Source organism: Nannospalax galili, unplaced genomic scaffold, assembly GCF_000622305.1.
Source record: "Nannospalax galili isolate Female #2095 unplaced genomic scaffold, S.galili_v1.0 scaffold717, whole genome shotgun sequence".
Lineage (NCBI taxonomy): Eukaryota > Metazoa > Chordata > Mammalia > Rodentia > Spalacidae > Nannospalax > Nannospalax galili.
The window spans coordinates 1,145,736-1,166,695 of NW_008339763.1; the positions used below are offsets into that span (position 1 = coordinate 1,145,736).

A 20,960-nucleotide genomic window follows, 5' to 3' on the forward strand; every position below is an offset into this window, starting at 1 on the left:
AAAAAAAAAAAAACCCACCTCATTCATTAGCCTAGGCAGCAAGAGGCCCCAGGACTGCTGGGTGAGATGAGTCAGGCGTCCTTCCTCACAGCTACTATTTCTCCTGTGGTTGCCCACCAGTCCTCTGGCCCTCCACACCCTCCAGGCACAGGCTCTAGGGGCACTCCCAGACCCCTGCTGGTACCCTATTACCTTGCTAGCCCAGGAGGGAGAGGGGAGTAAGCTAGGGACGTGTGCATAGGAGGCAAGACCGGAGTGCTACCTGGCACTGGGGTCCCAGACTTGGCAACGAATCTGGTGGCCTCTACTCAGGGGTGGAAGCAAGGGTCTGCCCCCAGTCCTGAGGCCCATGCTCATCATTTCAGAAAGCACCTCAGCTTTAGGGGTGAGATCTAAGATAGGGAGGAGACTGGGTTAAGTTCAGGTGACTTAAATAAAGTTAAAATCCATGGGGTGTCACACACCTATGATCGCAGCGATGAGAGGCTGAGGCAGAAGGATCAGAACCCTTAGCTCCTTTGCTTCTCAGCTGCTGCCCCACTGCTGAGTGAGCCTCCCCAGCTGCCTCCGGGACCCACAAATTCCCATTCTCAAATCTCCCCTTCAGCCGGGAGGCAGGTCCGGTGACTGAGTGGGGAGAAACAGGAAGGGCCAAACCATGCATCCCAGGTTGCCCAGCACCTGAGAACTCTGGCCAACATCTGAGGCAGTTTCCTAAAGTGCTTTTTCTTTCTTTTTTTTATTTTTTTTCAGAGACAGGTCTCTGTCTGTAACCAAGGCTGCTGGCCTCACACTCCACCCCAGTGCGGGGATTGCAGGGGTGCACCACCGCCCCCACTCGTGACTTCTGAAGATGTGGTGGGGCGCAGGTGCCCGGGCCACACCTGCTGCGGAGTGCTCCCGTCGTCCGCGTACACCCGGGGTCAGCTCCCAGCTTCAACAGCAGCTCCACCGCCTCCAGGTGGCCTCGAAGGCCGAGCGGTACAGCTACAGCTGCGAGCGACCGAAGGCGCCCTGCAGACCAAGGAGGGCGCTGGCTGAGTGCGCCCCACCCCATCCTCAGAAGTCACGGGGTGGGGTGGGGGTGCTAGCCCGTGGTCCCCGCACAGGTGGGGTGGGGGTGCTAGCCCGTGGTCCCCGCACAGTGCCCGCCCACCTGGCCCGCCCCGCGCACACCTTGCTGTTGGGGCTGGCGTCCAGGTCCGCCAGCAGCTGGATGGCCAGAGTCTGGCCGCGCGCCGCCGCCTCTGACAGCGGCGTGTTCCCGTGGCCGTCCTCGCACTCCACCAGGGCCACTCGCCGCTGCAGCCGCCGCGCCTTGCCCGCCTCCTCGTGGCCCACGCCCTTGCGGGTCAGCAGCGGCTCCACCTGCGCCGGGCGGGGCTCAGCCCGGACGCACCTGTGCAAAGCCAGCCGCCCAGCCTGCCCGGGGACCGCACCGACCTCCTGCAGCACCGCGCGGATCTCGCCCAAGTCCCCCTGGAAGGCGGCGGACGGCAGGCGGCGGCGACGGGCAGCTCCTCCCGCTAGGCGCGCTCCGCCGCCGCCTCCTGCTCGCGCTGGCGCCGCGCCGCCTCCGCCTCCCGGCGCACAAGGGCCAGGTAGGCCTGCAAGGGAGGGCGGGCTCACTGTGCCCAGCGCCGAGGACTGGCCGCGGCCCAGGTCACCTGTGCAGCCCTGACGGCACTGCCCTCCTCCTGAGGTCCCAGCCTAAGCCCGCGGCCACGCTTCCCTCCACCCCCTGCAGACCTGCCCTTTTTCTTGGGTCCTGGCGCCAAGCAGCGTGCGCCAGGCTCACCTCGCTCTGCAGCTTCTCCATCTCCTCCAGATACTGCTAGCGCGCCTGCCGACGGCGGAACAGCTCTTTCTCGCCAGATGTCTCCTAAAGGCACACTGGATAAGGGTGGCTGCTTGGTCCTCCACAGTTGGCCCTGGTGTGGGAGGAAAGGAGGGATGTGGACCCCAGTCCTCTCTCCTAGCCACCATCCGTGCGGTGGCTGAGGCCACACAAAGGAGCCAAATGGTTCTCAAAGGTTGGATGCAAAGGCCTCGCATGACTCCAGAACTCGAGAAGCTGAGGCAGTAACTGTAATCCAGCGCTTTGAACAGAGCCAAACACTTATCTCAGAAGCAGCAATACACATCCCCAAACAGCTGAGTCTGACTAATACCCCCGCACCCAGACGAAAAAAAAAGTGTGCATAGACCCAGAGCAGGGAGACTACGGAGTTGAGCAACCCGAGACCCAGAAAATTTCTACTAAGCTGGAAAGTGGTAGGAAACCCTGGAGAAAGGACAGGAAAACGGTCCCTGGTCCCCAGGGCTCACAGCAGCCAGAGCCAGCTGCCTTTCCTCTGTTTGGCCAGAAACTCCACAGGCCAGGTAGGTGGCTGCAGCTAAGACCCAAACTGCCCCAAGCTAGGGAGGATCACAGTGGATGAGGTGCCAGTACTCAGAGGCGGGGATGGGGCCCAAGTCGTGGACACAGCCGCACACGCAGGCCACCCTGCAGAGGTCTAAGTGCTGGCATGGTACTGTGGTTTCCAGGACCCAGGGAGGACACCTGCCAGTTACTGACAGTGAGTGGAGTCTCCTGCATCACTCCACCAGCATAGGGCCCCTGTCCTTTCCTTTGTGTGTGTGGGGGGCGGGGCAGGGGCATTTAGCAGACCTGAAGAGCAGGAAGAAAACAAATCATGAGGCCAAATGTCCAAGAGCACATTATGCACAAAAGAACTAGATGAAAATCTTATAAAACAGGACCCTAAAGACAAGTGGGTAGATGGCAGGGTGAGGAAAGACTGGGGTCAGTAAGGACAGTAGGAAAGGACAGTAAGAAAGGAGTGGACCACCACATGGTCGGAAAGACAGGATGAGGGGCAGAAGCAAAGAGAGCAGGCATTGAGGGAGTGTCCCAATGAGGGAGTGTCCCAGTGAAGGAGTGTCCCAGTGAGGGCGTGTCCCAGTGAGGGAGTGTCCCAGTGAGGGAGTGTCCCAGTGAGGGTGTGTCCCAGTGATGGGCGTGTCCCAGTGAAGGAGTGTCCCAGTGAGGGCGTGTCCCAGTGAAGGAGTGTCCCAGTGAAGGAGTGTCCCAGTGAGGGCGTGTCCCAGTGAAGGAGTGTCCCAGTGAGGGGTGTCCCAGTGAAGGAGTGTCCCAATGAGGGCGTGTCCCAGTGAGGGAGTGTCCCAGTGAGGGAGTGCCCCAGTGAGGGCGTGTCCCAATGAGGGCGTGTCCCAGTGAGGGAGTGTCCCAGTGAGGGAGTGTCCCAGTGAGGGCGTGTCCCAATGAGGGCGTGTCCCAGTGAAGGAGTGTCCCAGTAAAGGAGTGTCCCAGTGAGGGCATGTCCCAATAAGGGCATGTCCCAGTGAGGGCGTGTCCCAGTGAAGGAGTGATATGAAGCAGAAGCCCAGCAGAAGTAGGAACAGAGCATGTACAGAGAAGTCACACCAACACCTACTGTCTCCAGGACGCAGGCAGGTGTGGAAGAAAGACATCATGCTTAGAAAATCCAAAAATCCTTAAATGAAGTCACTCGTGTGGCAGGTATACACCTGCAGTCCCGGGTGCTGGAGGGGCAGGGGCAGGAGGGTCATTTGAACCCAAGGGAGCCTGGGCAACACAGTAAGAGCACATCTCAACCCCCCAAAAAAGAACAAAAAGATGATTCAGAAATGTGTGTGTGTGTGTGTGTTTGCGCACGAGCACAGATACACATGGATGCACGTGCATGTGGAGGTCAGAGGTCAGCCTCAGGTGCTGTCCACTTGTATTTTTGAGACAGAGTCTCTCATGGAACCTGGGGCTCAGTGATTATGCGAGGCTGGCTGGCCATCGAGCCCCAGGGATCTTCCTGTCTCTGCCATTCCTGTGCTGGAGTTTGGGGGACTGGACTCAGGTCTCAAGCTCATACAGCATGGACTTTGCCCACTGAGTCATCTCCACAGCCCCCAGAAATGAATCTTTTGATTCAATTTTTGAATTGCAGGCCTGGCAGGCAAGAACCCTACCACTGAGCTACACCCCCAACTTTTCTTAATTTTTGTTTTGAGGCAGGTTAAGGCAATGGGAAAGGTAACTAATTCAGTTATGTTTCATATGCAGTGCAAAGGACCCCAAAGTAGGTAGCTGAAGAAAGAGGATGTGATCAAAAAACAAAATGATAAGCATTAGAAACAGCTGTTCCCAGAGACAGACTTCGACATGATGATTAAGATGTTGAAGGAATTAGAGCGTGAGATTGAAACATTTTGTCAAAGAACTGGAAACAGGGCCGGAGAGAAGGCTCAGCAGTTAAGAGCACTGACTGCTCTTGCAGAGGGCCCGGGTTCAGTTCCCAGCACCTGCATGGCAGCTAACAACTGCCCAGAACTACAGTTCAAGGGGATCCAACGCCCTCTTCTGACCTCCTTGGGCATTATATGACATAGGTGCACCTCCATGCATGCAAAACACTCATACACATAAAATAATAAATAAAATATGTTAAAAAAAAAAACTGAGCCAGGCATGGCGGTGCACACCTTTAGTCCCAGCACTCGGGAGTCAGAGGCAGGCAGATCTCTGTGAGTTTGAGGCCAGCCTGGTCTCCATAGCAAAGCCAGGCCAGCTGTGGCTACAGGGAGACCCTGTCTCAAAAAGACCAAAGTCAAATTAGCAACCTAGAACATAATATAAATGAAAATATCCAGAAAAAAAGACAAAAGAAAATGGTTACCACAGATGCAATTGGAGTTTTGTATATATTATCAGTATTTGAAGAGAGCTTTTTATTTTTTAAGACAGGGGTCCCTGTAGCCCCAGCTGTCCTGAAACTCACTATGTGGACCAGGCTGACCTTGAACTCACAGAGATCTGCCTGCCTCTGCCTCCCAAGTGCTGGGATTAAAGGCATGCGCCACCACACCCAGCTGAAGAGAGCTTTTGAAAATTAACAAAATACTTCAAGTCGTAGCATTAAAATGCATTTTGGACCCCAAGAAGAACAAATACAAAAACAAGCAAACAAATACGCATTTGCTAAAGCATGGAGAGGGTAACTGCCAAAGCTGAAGACAAAGAGAAGAGATGTATGATCTTCAAAAGAAGAACTAAAGTTTACAGGTAAACAGCAGGGGCAGATGTGTGCTACAGGAAGTACAAACACCTCAGACAGTAGGGAGAGGCGACAAATGGGGCAGGTCCGAGCCAGAATGAAGTCAGCAAAAAGACAAATGCGTGAACAAACATGTACAAAACATACGAGAAGTCAAAGGAACACACAGCAGAGTGCCCAAGGGAAGCACGGCCTTCACAACACCACCCCACCCTCAGGCTCTTGCACACTTCCTGCCCTGTCTTCCATGACGCCCCTGAGCCTTGCAGAGATGCCCCATTTATGGATGAGCATTCAACAGTGACTTGATCAGCTGTGCACCCAGGGTCCACAGCTGAGCAAGACTGTTGATGGTGCCTCTCTGAGCCCAGCAGCCTGCACAGCACCTTCGAGTACTATGAGGGCTGGCCAGCGGGGAGGAAGCTTCCAGCCCAGTTCCAGCTTGATTTCCTCATGTCCTGAGAGAGCATGTGTCTCAGCAATGGGGTCTTACCATCTACTTCTGGTTGGGCCACCAACTGTAGTGGCCATTGTATGTGTATTTTACCAGCCTCGGGTCTCCTTGCTCTGCAGCTCAGCCCGTGGCAGCCCAGTCCTGGAAGTTTCACTAAATGACCCATGGCTTCTGGAAGCAGCTTTATCCAACCATGCGGGGACCTCCATCCAAACGCCTTTAAAATATTTTTAGTTCTGGGGCTGGAGAACTAGCTCACCAGTTAAGAGCACTGACTGCTCTTGCAACAGACCCAGGTTCAATTTCCAGCACCCACATGGCAGCTAACAACCATCTGTAACTGCAGATCCAGGGGATCCAACGCCCCTTCAGGCCTCCACAGGCATTGCAAGACACAGGTGCACTTACATACATCAGGCAAAATACTCATATGCATAAAATAAAATAAAATATTTAAAGCAAAACTGTCATGCCCTCTTGGTAAATTGCCCCCTTAATCAGTATGAAGTGACCTTCTTTATCGCTCTTGACTGGTGTTAGTTTGTGGTCTATTTTGTGCCTACTGTTACCTGCTTATCTCCTAGTCCTATTTGCTTGGAACACCTTCTTCTGTCATTTCACTCTAATGTGGTATCTATCTTTTATGGAGAAGCATGCTTCTTAAAGATAACAAATAGACTGGGCGTGGTGGCGCACGCCTTTAATCCCAGCACTCAGGAGGCAGAGGCAGGCGGATCTCTGTGAGTTCAAGGCCAGCCTGGTCTACATAGTGAGTTCCAGGCCAGCTGGGGCTACAGGGAGACCCTGCTCAAAAAAGACCAAAAAAAGAGATAACAAATAAATGAAGCCTAGTTTGTTTATTTTTAAATAGAAAACGAGTTTATTTATTAAACTATTACAAAGACAAAACACTTATCATTTGGAATACTTGGCCGACTTCATTACAGATTATTTGGTTCTGTTACAAAAGGCTGAGGGGCTGGAGAGATGGCTCAGCGGTTAAGAGCACTGACTGCTCTTGCACCTGACCCGGGTTCGATTCCCAGCACCCACATGATGGCTACAAACCATCCTTAACTGCAGTTCCAGGGGAATCCAAAGCCCTCTTCTGACCTCCGAGGCATTGCACGACACGGGTGCACCACATGCAAGCAGGCAGTACGCTCATACACATAAAGTAAAAATAATAAGATATTTTTTAAAAAACAAAAACAAAAGGCTAACTGAAGAGGGTGGACACATAGGCATCTAACCCAGGAGACCAAAACAGAGTAGATTGGTAAAATGAGGTGGAGGGGTTAACACACAGAAGCACCTGAGTCATGGCAAGATATGTGGTTGAGATTTTCCCAGCAGCTACCTGCTGTCAGCCTAAATTAATTTGAGGACCAAGTAAAGGCCCTTTGCCTCTGTGGGTAATAACAGGGGCTGAACCTTCAAAGGCCTTGACCTTTTCTGTCAAGGACTAGAATTCCTTTAGGCCCCAGAGAGGCATCTAAGCTTTGGCCTCTCTCTTTCCTGCACAGTCTACCCACACCCAAAGTGCCTATGCTTTTCACAAAGTAGACTTGCAGGAAATGGAGGTGCCAACAGCAAAGGCAGGGACTGGAGGCCTACTCAGAAGACCCTAGACATGGAAAGTTTGGGGGTGACTGATAAACACTAATCCCCTCTTCAGTGAATTCACCTTTGCGAATAAAAGGTGAACAACTTGCTGTCTTAGTATATCTTGCCTTCCCCCCTTTGAATGGTCAGTCAGAGTAGTCCAAGAGACTCCCAAAATAATACAAGCTATTGCCAGAGCTCTAGATTATCTCCCAGAACTCAAAGATAAGACCCTGCTGCTGAAGACAGGACGTACCTTGGACACAGGACTTGGAGTGGTGGAGCTGGAACTGACCTGGAAGCCTCCTCCCTGAAGACTAACTCTCATACTTCTAGAGGGTACTATGCAAGCTGCTAAGGGAGAAAACCAATCATGGTCCAACCCAGCCCTAAAGCCTAATAACCATAATGACTGGCACAGCAAACTACCTCTATTGATGCAGTAGTGGCACTGTTATCTAGGGAATCATCAACAGCTATCTAACTGGACTTACAGCCTATTCAATAGGAGGGAAATCATGGGTGATACTGTAAATACAGCCTAATACACATGGCTGGAGAGGTCATAGGTCCTAGAGAAAACTCCATCTCTGTCACATCTCCAGACAAATGAAATTTCTTACCATATGCTAAATATGGATCCTTGTATTTACAGACAAGCGTACGGTACACCATCATCAAAGCAGCTTCTGTTTGCAATAGATGGAGGCTACCACAGGGTTCCACAGTGATCACACACAGAGAATATATGTTTGAGTGATGCCCAGTCCTAGATGACGTATCTACAGTGGAACCTCTACACCTAAGGCTCATGGAACATAACATAACAGGGGGTAGAGAGAAAACTACTGCATTGCTTAACTCTCACCAGTGAGGTCCTTATACAACCATGTGATGTACACAGAAGGTCACAAGAACATAAGAGACTGTAGAGTGTCTGTCCCTGAATAGGACTCCTATATTAAACCTCACCCACTCATGGCTCAGGGACCATTGCGGAAGACAGGGCAGAAAGTAAGAACCAGAGTTGGTCCATGAACACAGGGAAACAGAGACTTTCAGGCCACTGGAAGCTTGCTCATGTCAACTTGAGGAGGCAGTGGGGGGCATCGAGCATAAGACCCATGCCAGCTCGATGAGACAAGGGCCCAGAGTGGGCAAGAGAAATGGATGGCAGGCTGGCCCTGGCCTGGGAACTGTTGGAGACTGATTACCGCTGGGTGAGGCAGAGTAGACCTTCCTCAAGATCTCTACATAGGCTGACTAGACTCCAGTGGATGAACTTGCACTGAAGGTCATCTGGGAACAAAGGCTTGACTGGACGGGACTTAACGTGTAGAGCAGAATGCATGAGGTCCTGTCAGGAGTGTATGTTGGGCATGGATGGGGGAGGGAGGCCTAGATTTGATTGAATTGTATGAAATATACAAAAGCTCAATAAAAATGTTTTTTTAAAAAAACTAGTTTAAATGAGTTTTGGAGGTGGGAAAAGCTTTTCATGAACCCCACTCCAAAGTAGAAGAGGCGTCAAGTTCTCTCCTACAGTTATGAACAGAATATTACGGTGTTATAAATTATTTTCACTCATCAACATCTCGACAACATCCTCAAACTGTCCAGTAACTATTGGTGTGGTATCCACCTGCATGCCACCTTCATAATCTTTTATTAATCTTCTGTCCAGACTCCTGCCACATGATACAGGCTACTCATAGACTGAGAAAATGTTCCTTCTAATCTCTCCAACGTGGCTCGCCCTCTGCTATTAAATGGGAGAGTCCTTCATCGGTGTAAGACATAGGGATGCCCTGTCCTTGTTCAAGCACGTCCACATCATAGTCTTCTCCATCATAATCAGTCTTCACTCTTGGGATCTGGGTGCAAGGCCTGACACTCACACACTAGAGAACATTGCCTCCTGTGCTGACTTATCACTCACTAGGCACAAATCTAAGTTCAGTGATAGATTTCATACCATCATCACTGTCTTCCTTACCTTCATCAGAAAGGCAAAATTTGGCGTTCACCATGACATACACATGCTCTAGAGGATAAGCATTTAGGTCCCTGGAGACTGCATGTGAACTAACACAGGGTATTCCATGACAATCCTGATCCAGAGCCACCTAACCAAGACCACCAGCCCTCGGCCATGTACAGGGCTGGTTAGCACAGCCTGGGTGCCTGAAGAATCGAAGTCATTAATACTCAGAATTATTATTGTGAATTGATTCCTGTCATGTTGCTGTTTTTATAGAGTTTGGTGCTTTTCTAATTCTCATTTGCTTTAACTACTCTTCTAACATCACCTAGTTTTTCACTGTAGTTTGTTGAATATATTATTCTCTTCAGTCTGAAGAAATCCTTCTAGTAACTTCTGTAGACCTGGCTTGATAGTCATACATTTTTTAAAAATATTTTACTTCTTATTTTTATTTTATGTGTATGAGTATTTATGCCTGCATGTAGGTAAGTGCACCCATGTCATGCAATGCCCACAAAGGACAGAAGAGGCTGTTGGATTCCCTGGAACTGGAGTTATGGACAGTTGTTAGCTGCCATGTGGGTGCTGGGATTCGAACCTGGGTCTTCTGCAAGAACAGTCAGTGTTCTTAACCACTGAGCCATCTCTCCAGCTCCCATGGTCATACATTTTTAAGTCTGCTTTGATCACCGAAAGTTTTTCTTTCTCCTTCACTGGCAGATGATTTTGCTGGGTATAGCAGCCATGGTCTTTTAGAACTTGAAATGCATCATTCTAAGTTCTTCTGACTTTTAATGCTTCTGTTGAGAAGTCATTAGTTACTCCCAATGGGCCTGCCTTTGCATGTGATTTAGCGTTTCTCTCTCAGCTTTCAGTACACCATCTGTGTTCTGTATATTTAATGTTTTAATTATAATATAGTATGTTACGATTGTATTGAAAGTATTTTCTATGCCTTTGGCACAAAATTCTTCTTCTACACATATAATTTATAGATTTGGTCTTTTCATGGTAACCCAAAGATATGACATGTTCCATTCCTATTTTTATAGTGGGATTGGCGAGTTCTGGAAGAGATCTGTCTTCTTGGTTCTTCATGTTACTTTTAATTTTGCACTGAGACTGGGGCATCTGAAGTTAGATTGTTGGTTTTGTTTTTAAAAATTTAAATCACCTTTCTTCTTTCTGTGTTTGTAATATTCTAGAGAGACTAGACTGTAGTAGGGCTGGACTTGAGTCTTCCTTGTTAGACCAGTGTCCGGGCACTAGTGCTCCCTGGACGGTAGGGTGCTGTCTGCAACAACAGTCACACTCTGAGGGTAGACCTACCACTAGAGCACTAGTCAACGACAAAACCATCATCCAGCTGGTGTGGCGGTGCATGTGTTTAACTCCAGCACTCAGGAGGCAGAGGCAGGCAGATCTCTGTGAGACTGAGGCCAGCCTGGTCTACATAGTGAATTCAAGGCCAGCTGGAGCTAAAGGGAAGACCCTGTCTCAAAACAAAACAACAAAACAAAAAAGTTCACCCCTTAAATGCCAATTATTTTAAGGAGTAAAGTGACACTGACGGCACGGTTACTGTAGGTGTGAGTGGAAGCAAAAATCAGTAAGACTAGTGATTAGTCCTGGACGAACAGAAAGCAGAGGAGGGGCCCAAACAGAAGGGAGAACCATGTGGGCAAAAGAGGAAATGAGGGAGGTTTAGATAAAGGCTGACTCAAGAGAGAAAAATACCATCGGATGAAGAATAGTTTCATCCTCAGGAGGCTGAGCCACAGAAACCTCACAGACCAGGCCAGAACATGTTCTCTGGGAGAGCAAAAGGGGGTGAGAAGACAAACAGGATCGGGGGCAAGAACAGAGAAGGGCCAAGCTGGCCTGCTACATCGACACCGATAAAGAAGGAACCATGTGTTGGGTGGGGGCAGGATAAAGAAATGAAAACCCAGAGGCCAGATTGATGATTCGGAGCCTGTCTCACTGCTGGGCAGTCCACTGTGGTGAGTGGTCCCATTTCCCCCGAGTCTTCCTCTGGATAATCATGTTACCAATGCCATCCCCAATCCATGCTTCACAGGCAGCCGCAGACGCTGGTCACATCTCCATGAGTTCCCTTAGGGTTCCAGCTGTGAGTGTGGCCCTGTGCCTGGGCAGCCTTTCCCCGAGCCCCACATGTTGCTTGCAGTCTGTGTAACAGCTCCCCTGTAGACTTGAGCCCTGTCATGCTTTCAGATCAATGCATGCTGTGTGGATCTGATCAAAGCTTCTTTTCCACAGTTTCATAGTATTCAACAGTAGAGAGTCCCCTGATTCTTGGTCTGAGTTTCTGGAAAGTGTGGTCCACAGAGGGCCTTGGGCTGCTGAACTGCTGATGCAAGAGATGTTTCTGAAAACAGCATTTGAGGACTGGAGCGAGAGCTCAGTAGTTCAGAGCATGTACAGCCCATAACTGCTCTTGCAGAGGACCTGAGTTCAGTTCCCAGCACCCAGGTAAGGCAGTTCACAACACCTGTAACTCAAGCTCCCAGCATCCAACACCCTTTCCTGGCCCCTGTGGGCACTGCACTCATATACGTATACACACACATGGACGCACAAATACGTACATAATTAAAAATAATATCTTTTTTAAAAAAGAAGAAAAGAGAAGCAACTTCCTTCCTCTCAGAGCAACATGGCTGACGGTTGTTACCAAATTGACACCCATGAAGTTATCAGCAGACAAGCCACAGTTAACATAGGTATAACTGGCCATGTAGCTCAGGGGAAGCCCACTGTGGTAAAAAGCCGTTTCTGAAGTTCACACTGTCAGATTCAAAAATGAACTAGAAAGAAACATCACCCTCAAGCTTGGATGTGCTAATGCTAAGATTTATAAACTCAATGACCCGCATTGTCCTCAATCAGAACATTACAGGTCACGTGGAAACGGTACATCTGATGAGTTTCCTACAGACATTCCAAAGACCAAAGGGAACTTCAAATTAGTCAGGCATGTGTCCTTTGCAGACTGTCCTGGCCATGATATTTTGATGGCTACAGTGCTGGATGGTATAGCAAGGATGGATGCAGCTCTGTTGATAGCACGTAATGAACTGTGTCCTCAGACTTCTGAACATCTGGCTGCAATAGAAACAACAAAACTCAAGCATATTTTGATTCTACAGAATAAAATTGATGTAGTAGAAGAAAGTCAGGCTAAAGAGCAAATATGAACAGGTTCTCGTGCTTGTACAAGAAAGAGTAGCAGAAGGAGCTCTGATTATTCTAATTTCTGCTCAGCTGAAGAACAATATTGAAGTCACCTGTGAGCACAGAGTGAAAAAATACCGGTGTCCGAAAGGGACTTTACTTCGGAACCTCGACTTATTGTTAGGTCATTTGATGTCAACAAACCTGGCTGTGAAATTGATGACCTTAAGAGAGGTATGGCTGGTGGCAGTATTCTAAAAGGAGTATTAACGGTGGGCCAAGAGGTAGAAGTGAGACCTGGTACTGTTTCCAAGGGTAGTGAAGGAAAACTCATGTGCAAACCAATCTTTTCCAAAACTGTGTCACTTCTTACAGAACACAATGATCTTCCATATGCTGCCCCAGGTGGTCTAAGTGGAGTTGGAACAAGAATTGACCTTACTTTGTGTCGAGCTGACAGAATGGTGGGCCAAGTGCTTACTGCAGTTGAAGCTTTGCCTGAGATATTCACAGAATTGGCAATTTCCTATTTCCTGCTTAGACGGCTCCTAGGGGTACACGCTGAAGGGGAAAAGCAAGCAGCAAAGGTCCAAAAGCCATCTAAGAATGAAGTGCTCGTGGTGCACAGGATCCTTGTCAACAAGAGGAAAGTTAGTGCTGGGCAAGAGCTTTTTGACTAATCCTATGTGCACAAAGGTAGGAGAAAACATCGCTCTTAGCCAGAGTTGAAGAACGCTGATGTTTAATTGGCTGGAGGATGAGGCATGACCATCAAGCCAGCTGGAGGTGAGGACTGAAGAATCTGTGCATTTGCACAGACTTGGAATCTCTTTAACAACCTGGGTGTATATTTTCAAAGCAGTGAGTTCATAGCCCATGACTTTATGTAGCTATAAGGTTATGCTCATATTTTTAAAATGAAAATTTAACCTCTGCTTCTAATATAGGGCCTACAAATAAACATAAAATGTGGTATACTATTGGGTTAAATACATTTTAGCAGAAGTTAAACATTCTGAAATAATGTCTAATTTATCCATCAGTGAACATTTGAAATGAAAACTTTCTATAACCAGCCTTTGCTATGGCACATACAATCATGAACCCATCTAAAATAAAATTTGCCTTTTTCATTAAAAGAAAAAAAGAAAGAAACTTTTTTTTTTTTTTTTTTGGTTTTGGGGACAGGATCTCATGTAGCCTAGGCTGGACTCAAACTTGCTATGTAGCTGAGGATGACCTTGAACTCCTGATCCTCCTGCCTCAGCTTCCTGAGTGCTTGGATTCTAGGCTGTGCTGAGGCAGGAGTTAGCTCTCAATAGGCAGCGAGGGAAAAGGGGCTGCGGTAAAAGGACAAGCCAGTCACATAGTCATAAGAACAAGAGAAACACTGTTTAATGAACAGTCAGCAAGACTAGCTGAGGCCGGTGGCACTGTGCCCTCAAAAACACACAGAAAGCAGCACTGGTGTGGTGTGAGGGCTAGTGAGTGGCTTGGCTAGAAGGCACGAGGGACAGGATTGGTGGGTTGGAGCAGTACCTAGGGGGACGTCTGGGAAAGACAGGCAGGTGACATCGACTGCAAGGCAGCCTTTGTTCCTCTGTGAACTGCGAAGCGTGCGTTTGGAGAGATGTCACAGGAGGAGCTGCTGGAACAAGAAGCCTGCGCTGTGGGCTGTGGTCACTCCTCGAGCTGTGGACAATGGTCAGTCCTTCAGATGCAGATGGTGGTCACAACTCCGCCACCCTGATGCTTTTCCAATAAGGCCATGTGAACCAATGGTGGAGGTTATGAAAATGCTGTACTAGCTTCCCAACATGGCTGTCCCTCTCTCCAGCTTGAATCTGGCCACTGTCACCACCAAGTGCCTCACCTCCTGCCTGTAGATGTCATCCTTGAGCCCCAGGACAGCCCCACTGCCCAGGGATGGCCAGCAGTGGCCAGTCAGCCACACATGAGCCCTTGCATCTTGGAGGGGCGCTGCGTGACCTTGCCGCACAAGCACATTCTGGATATGAATTTGCCTTTCTTGGCTGCACTGATTGGCCAGTGGTCACTCCACATCAGGGTAACGTCCACACCACAGCCACGGACTGAGGAAGTAACGACTGAAAAACATCCCAAGTCGTATGAAGGACAGGAACATAAACACCCAGGCGGATGAGTGAACGCCGGCAAAGTGAAGTCAGAGACACTCCCGAGACACGTTGTAAGGGAACCTCTGAGAGGTAAATACAGTAAGAGAATCCTAAATGTAGCAAAAGAAAGATGTGAAGCCACACACAAGGGATCCTGGATACACTACTAGCAAATTCTTAGTCAGAGACCTAAAGGCAGCAAGCTAATAATGTATCCAAAGTACTGGACAGGTAGGCTCCACCTCAGGTAAAAATGCTCTCTGCCAAGTCTGATGACCTGAGTTCAATCCCTGGGTCCCACATGTTGGAAAGTGAGGACCATCTCCCATGTGCTGTCTTCTGACCTCCCATGCATTGTGGCATGCACATGCTCCTACAAATAAGTAAATAAACATTGTGTGTGTGTGTATCAAAAAATAGGTGTATCCAAAGTATTAAAGAGAAAAACCTGTTAACTGAGAGTCTTATATCCAGTAAAACTATTCTTCAAAAGCCATGGAGAGCCACACATGGTGGCTCCCAGCACTCAGGAGGCAGAGGCAGACGGATCTCTGGGAGTTCAAGTCCTGCCTAGTCTACAAAGTGAGTTCCAGGCCAGCTGGGACTACAGGGAGACCCTGCTTCAAAAAAAAAAAACAACAAAAAAAAAACCAAACAAACAAACAAAAAAAGCCGTGGAGAGGGGCTAGAAAGTTGGCTTGTTAAGAGCATTGGCTGCTCTTACAGAGGACATGGGTTCAGTTTTCAACACCCATATAGTAGCTAACACCTGTCTGTAACTCCAGTTCCAGTTCCAAAGGAGCTTATGGTGCACTTACATATATGCAGGCAAAGCACTCATATACATAAAATAAAAATAAATCTTTCTTAAAAGCCTTGTTGTGGCAAACCAATGGAAAGCTTTGATTTCTTGCATGATTTAAGAGACTAATTCACTCAAGCATTGCTATTCTGGCAGGCGAGAATTCTACCACTGAACCTCTCAAACATTGCTATTCTGGAAGCAAGCACTAGGAGGGCACTTGGACAGCACACAAAGCGCAAGGAACCAGTCAGCTGTTAGAACTGTCCTTCCTGTTGTGCTGTCATCTTGAATTGAAACATTCTCTCATGGAGGGTGGAGGCATGCAGGACTCTGGAAGCTCGGGGAATTTACAAGATTCAGGGAGTTCATAAAACATGTAAAATTCAGGAAACACAGAAAGCCACAGATTTGGGAGCCCCCCACCCCCAGGGTTGTAAGAGCAGGAAACAACTGCTGGGGGAGAGGAGACTTTTCAGTGGGATCACCTATAAGTTGGGCAGAGAACTCCAGAGGTACAGACAGCCTTCATGAGTCATCACCCAGGCTGGAGTACATTTGGGGGTGATGCAGCTTCCTTCAAGTCACCCATGCTCCTGTGAGTCATACCAATTAAACTCCCTGGACCCCCAAGTTGGTCTCAGGTGGAATCGTTTCTGCAGCCTGTTGTGTCCTGTCGTTCATGTCTCCCGATGAGATGTTATACAACAGCCATATTAGTTACTTTACTCATCGCTGTGACCAAACACCCAACAGAAACTACTTAAAGAGGATTTACTTTGGCTCATGGTTCCAAAGGGCTCAGCCCACAGTCACTTGGCTCTGGACCTGGTGTGAGGCAGGACATCATGGTGGGAGCTTGTGGAGGAGGAGGCTGTTCACCTCCTGGCAGAAAGAAAGCAGAGAGAAAGCAAAGGACCTGGGGACCAGGTGGAACCTTCAAAGCCACATAGCCTGGGACTTGCCCCCTTCAGCTAGACCCACCTTCTAAAGTTTCCAAAACCTCCCCAAAATAGCACCGCAAGCTGAGGACCAAGGCCTGGACACACAAACGAGCCTGTGGGATGTTTAACATTCAAGCCATAACACCATCTGTGCAAGGATGGCATGGGAGTTCATGAATGGTCCAGACTTTTGAAATGAAGACGGACAGTGGTCTACAGAGGGATTGATCCCATGGCTGTAGGAACTGCCCATCCCCCTTTTTTTTTTCTTTTAAAGCAGCTTTACTGTAACTTAGATCTATAACTCCACAGAATGAATTTAAGGTAATTAGTACATTGTGCTTTGGGACATCACAGTGTATGAAGGTATGATTTTGTGACACCACTAACTAAAAAAGGAGGACGCAGCTGTAAATGAGCAAAACCTTTTTGTATGTGCTGCTGAAGGTAAACATGTCAGCTTGGCAGGATCTGAAATCCCCCAGGAAGGGGATCTCAATGAGGGATTGCCTAGATTAAGTTGGCTCTGGGCATGCCTGTGAGGGACAAGATACATTAACTGACGTGGGAAGACCTATGTTCATTGCGGGCAGGACCTGGGCTGTGTATGAGGAGAAAGCGAACTTACACTAGCTCACACACCCTCATTGCTCTTCGAAAATGTAGGTGACAGGAGCAGCTGCTTCGGGCTCCTGATGCCTTGGCTTCTCTGCTATGATGGATTGTAACCCAGAGCTGTGAGTAAAACGAACCCTCTCTGCTTTAAGTTACTCTTGTCACAGAAACAGAAACTAAGACGAACTGGTAAAAACTCAAATTAGAGTGTCACAACTTTAGGTTGTTAAATGCAATTCCCATGGTAGTCACAAAGGAAACAGCCACAGGGTACACATGAGATGAAGGAAGGAAGAAATCAGATATTACACTATCAAACTCATCTCAACTCAAAAGAAGGCAATAACGTAGAAACAGATAGCAAAATGACAGAAGCAAGTGTCCCTCATCAGAGATGACAGTTCACACGGAACAATATAAGGGCACTCACCTCACGCACAGCTCAGAACCTGTGTATAACCATCACCAGTTGAAAACAGGTAAGATGTTTTTTAAAATTTATTTAATGCCTTTAGTGACAGATGCTTACAGTTTGTTGACTTTTTAAAAAAATCAAGTTGTAAACTTTTACTATAGATTCAAATTTGGGTTCTTAAAAATTTTAACTTTAGAGCCAAGTGTGATGGCCTATGTCTGTAATCTCAGTATTTGGGAGGCTCAGGAGGATTGTTGCAAGTGTGAGATAAGTCAGAGGCTACACAGTCAAGACCCCACCTCAAAAAACAGTAAAGGCCCTGGGAGATATCACAAAGGTACAGCACTTGCCACATGAGCCTGGACACCTGAGTTTGATCCCAGGACCCATATAAAGGTGGAAAAGAAAACCGATTTCACAAAGTTGTCCTCTGATTGCCACACGTGCTGTATACACCACAAACACACACACACACACACACAATTTTTAAATTTAAAAAATAAAATCTCAAGCCGGGTGTGGTGGCCCACACCTTTAATCCCAGCACTCGGGAGGCAGAGGCAGGCAGATCTCTGTGAGTTCAAGGCCATGTCTACATAGTGAGTTCCAGCACAGCTGGGGCTATAGGGAGACCCTGTCTCAAAAAGACCAAAAAAAAAAAAAAAAAAAAAAAAAAAAAAAAAACTCAACTTGATCAGATATGAAACAATTTTAAAACCTTTAAAGGTGTGTTAAGAAAAGCCAGGCTTCTGGGAAAAAAATACAACAGGGGGCTGGAGAGATGACTCAGAGATTAAGAGCGTGCACTGCCCTTGCACAGGATCCAAGTTCGGTTCCCAGCACCCACACTGGGCAGCTCACAACTGCCTGCAACTCAGTTCCAGAGGATCTGATGCCTCTGGTCTCCTCAGAGACCTCCACTCACATGCACACACTACCCCCACACGCACATAGTTAAAAATAATGGAAATTTATAAACAGAATGTTTTTTAAAGGTGCTGAAGAGATGGCTCTGAAGTTAGGAGCACTGGCTGCTCTTCCAGAGGACTCAGGTTCGACCTGGGGAGACGGCTCAGCGGTTAAGAACACTGGCTGTTCTTGCAGAAGACCCGGGTTCGAATCCCAGCACCCACATGGCAGCTAACAACTGTCCATAACTCCAGTTCCAGGGGATCCGATCACCTCTTCTGACCTCCACAGGCATTGCACGACATGAGTGCACTCCCCTACATGCAGGCAAAACACACATACACATATAATAAAAATAATAAAATATTTTTAAAAATAATTCAGGGGTTGGGGATTTAGCTCAGTGGTAGAGCGCTTGCCTAGCAATCGCAAGGCCCTGGGTTCGGTCCTCAGTTCCTAAAAAAAAAGACAAAAATAATTTAAAACAGCAACAGGCATTTTGTCATTATCAAAAGGTTTCTTTAAGTTAAAAATAATTAAACCCCATACTGCATAGTTACTGCAGGGAGCTCCAGTTATCTGGCCGACAGGCGCCCTTGTGCTCACACTTCCTACTCTTTCTTGTTGGTGAGGGTGACAGTAGAGACGGTGGGCAACATCCGCTCCGCCCAACCCTGCTCAACTCAGCTGCTACTGAGAGCCGGCTGGTGGATCAGCTGCTTGTACCTCTTTCCTATCCTGTGGTCTGCGGTTCTCTGGGCATCTCATCAGAAGCTGAAGTTGCTGGTTCAAATCCTGAGGCGGCTGCTGACCTTGGGTCTCATGTCCTTGTTCTTTTCAGGCTGTCTTTGGGGGCGAGGACGCCCCTCGAGAACCATGGTTTCTCACACGTCCTGTGTCGGGTCCACCGAGCTTTCTGGCTGTCAGCGTCTGCTTAATCTCTGCGCAGGGATATTTTGATCCACACTTGCGGGGCCTCTATGGGTATCAGCATGGGACCCTTCACCCGTGGCAGGCTGGCGCAGTGGAGCTTGAGGCATGCTCCACAATGCCTGCTTCCCTGCTCTCGGCATTCTGGCAATCACATCGGCAGTTGCGTGGATTGTGTCTGTGATGGTTGTGGTCTGGTGCACATCTTTTGCCTCCACATCCTCTGCTCTTTTATCAACATCAAAGCCCAGAGTCTCCCATCAACTATACCACAAAGTCCTTCCTGACTTCTTTGTCACAGTCTGTCCAAAAATAGTTTGGCCACATGTCACTGATCCTGATGAAACGATACCCCTTTCTTTTTTTTAAAAAAAAAATATTTTATATAATTTTCTTTCTTTTTTTGGTCTTTTTTAAATATTTTATTTATTTTTATTTTATGTATACAAGTGTATTGCCTGCGTGTATGTGAGCGCACCCATGTCGTGCAATGCCACGGAGGTCAGAAGAGGGCTTCTGAGTACCCTGAAACTGGAGTTAAGGACGGTTCATGGCCGCCATGTGGATGCTGGGAATCGAACCCAGGTCCTCTGCAAGAGCAGTCAGTGCTCTTAATCGCTGAGCCATCTCTCCAGCCCCTATTTATTTATTTTTTATGTGTACGTGTGCATGCCTGCGTGCAGGTAAGTGTACCAGTGTCGTGCAATGCCCACGGAGGACGGAAGAGGCTGTCTGATCCCCTGGAACTGGAGCTATGGACAGTTGTTAGCTGCTGCCATGTGGGTGCTGGGATTCAAACCTGGATCTTCTGCAAGAACAGTCAGTGTTCTTAACTGCTGTGCTATCTCTCCAGCCCCAGAATGCTCCTTTCTTATACTGAGCCATTTTACTGTTCCTGAGCCTTTGTTGGGAAAAGTTTGTCCCATTCACATGGTGTGTCCAGCACTAGTGGCTGGCAGCTGGGTCTTGACCTCCTGCTCCCTACTGCTGTGACGGGGATAGGACCTGTCTGGTCTGCTCTCCACTTCCGTTCCCCATAACTCCAGATGAAAAGCATAAATACTAATAACCTGCTATTGCCCAGAGGTCCAACACAGACGTGGTGTGTTAAGTGCATTATTTACAGTGAAAATATGCAGGAACAGTGAGGGAAGCTCATGTTTTAAGTTGATTTTACCATCTGTGTGTGCATGCCTGCAGAGATCAGAAGACAACTTCTGGGAGCTGGTCCTTTTCTCCCATCAACTGGCACCCAGGAATCCAATTCAGACTGTCAGGCTTGGTGGTAACTGCCTTTACTCTGAGCCATCTTGCCAGTCCAGGGTTGCTTTTTCGTTTTGTTTTTTTTTCTTCTTCCCCGAGACAGGGTCTCATTGTGTAGCCCTGGTTGGGCTAGAACTCACTCTGTAGTCCAGGCTAGCCTTGAACTCACAGAGATCCACCTGTCTCTGCATCTAGAGTGCATGCATCACCATGCACAGCTCCCAGGGATGTTTTGTCCCCCTGTAGCCCCAGCTGGCCTGGATCTCACTATGTAGACCAGGCTGGCCTCCATCTCTATGTCTCAAAAAAACCAAGGGGGAGGGCAACTGGAGAGACCGCTCAGCAGTTAAGAGCACTGACTACTCTTGCAGAGGACTCGGGTTCGATTCCCAGCACTCACATGTCAGCTAACAACCGTCTATAGCTCCAGTTCCACAGGATCCGACACTCTCTTCTATCTTCCACAGGCATTGCATGACACAGGTGCACTTACACACATGCAGGCAATATACTCATACACATAAAATAAAAATAATAAAATATGAGTTCCAGACCAGCTGAAGCTACAGAGAGACCCTACCTCAAAAAGATTTTTTTAAAGCCCCAAAGATTT

General features: G+C 48.2%; 2 pseudogenes; one reads left to right on the top strand and one right to left on the bottom strand.

The window, feature by feature from the left end:
• Positions 1-8,719: 8,719 nt before the first annotated feature.
• On the bottom strand, positions 8,720-11,363 carry LOC103735311 (annotated as a pseudogene).
• A 147-nt stretch (positions 11,364-11,510) lies between these two features.
• On the top strand, positions 11,511-13,060 carry LOC103735312 (annotated as a pseudogene).
• The last annotated feature ends 7,900 nt before the right edge of the window (positions 13,061-20,960 follow it).